The sequence below is a fragment of the Nicotiana tabacum genome, chromosome 1, assembly GCF_000715075.1.
Source record: "Nicotiana tabacum cultivar K326 chromosome 1, ASM71507v2, whole genome shotgun sequence".
In the NCBI taxonomy this organism is placed as follows: Eukaryota; Viridiplantae; Streptophyta; class Magnoliopsida; order Solanales; family Solanaceae; genus Nicotiana; species Nicotiana tabacum.
In genome coordinates, this window is record NC_134080.1 from 189,397,140 (window position 1) to 189,398,500 (window position 1,361).

At 45.4% G+C, this 1,361-nt stretch overlaps 1 non-coding gene across 1 annotated transcript; it reads right to left on the minus strand.

The window, feature by feature from the left end:
• Nucleotides 1–361: 361 nt before the first annotated feature.
• Nucleotides 362–468, minus strand: LOC142165264 (small nucleolar RNA R71). Its single transcript, XR_012696133.1, has one exon. It is a non-coding gene; the product is annotated as a small nucleolar RNA R71 (small nucleolar RNA).
• Between the last annotated feature and the right edge of the window lie 893 nt (nt 469–1,361).

A 1,361-nucleotide genomic window follows, 5' to 3' on the forward strand; every position in this document is an offset into this window, starting at 1 on the left:
ACTTTATGATTGGGCTCAACCCACATCTGACAACTTGGAAACTGCCATAGCTGTGCCCGCAATTCAAGCGGAGACATTCCAAATCACCAACAACATGCTGCATCTGCTACAAAATAAAGGATTGTTCTCCGGGTCACACATTGAAGACCCTCAACAACATTTGAAAAATTTTCTGTCAATTTGTGTAACTCAAAGGCAGCCAAATGTGACTCCAAAAGCGATCAAGCTATTACTGTTCCCGTTCTCTGTGACTGGGGAAGCTCAGACTTGACTGAATTCGCTCCCAGTCAATTCCATTGTCACCTGGGAGGAATTAGTAAAGCAGTTCCTGAATAAGTTCTACCCGCCCAACAAGACTGCAAGGCAGATTGATGAAATATTGCAGTATAAGCAGCAGCCAACTGAGACCTTGCAAGAAACTTGGGAAAGATTTAAAGGGATGCTGGTGAAGTGTCCTCACCATGGCATTCCAGACCAGATGCTTGGCCAGAGATTCTACATGGGGTTAGCTGACAATCTAAAGGCCAATGTAGATGCTTCAACTGAAGGTGCATTTTTGAGTAAGACATTCACCGAGTGCAAAGTCCTTCTTGACAAGATGTCCCAGAATTCGGGGTAGATGACTAGAGGTACAACACTGGCACCCATAGTGCATTCAGTTCCTCTTGACCCAAATAATTTGCATGCAGAGAACATGGCCACACTCATGACTCAGATGAGTATTTTGACAAAGAAGATAGATGAGATGGGTACCAAACAAGTGCATATTGTTGACACGACAAATGGAGGACTGTGTACACCCTGTGTTAATCAGTCTTATGTATGTTCATGGAGCGGAGAAGGTGAAAATCAAGGGGCAAGGGAAGATATGAATTATGTTAACAACTTTGGGGGTTAGAGACAAGGAGGACAACAGTGGAGACCGACACCAAATCAGCAATACAGACCCAACATGCCTCAGTCTGGGAGCATGCAAGCTCAAGGCCAAATGGTGCCATACCACCAGAGACAACAGGGCTACCCATAGCAGAACTAGCAACAGTTGACATATCAGCCAGACCTACACCAAATCAGCAATACAGACCCAACATGCCTCAGCCTGGGAGCATGCAAGCTCAAGGCCAAATGGTGCCATACCACTAGAGACAACAGGGCTACCCATAGCAGAACCAGCAACAGTTGACATATCAGCCACCTCCTCAGCAGCAAGATAACAACATGGTAGAAATCAGGGGGATGCTCCAGCAACTCATTGGGACAAACGGTAAGATGCAAGAAAAGTTGGCAGTACATGATTCAGCTATAAAGAACATTGAAACTCAGTTGGGGCAGTTATCTATGGCTTTGAACAATCTCCCCCA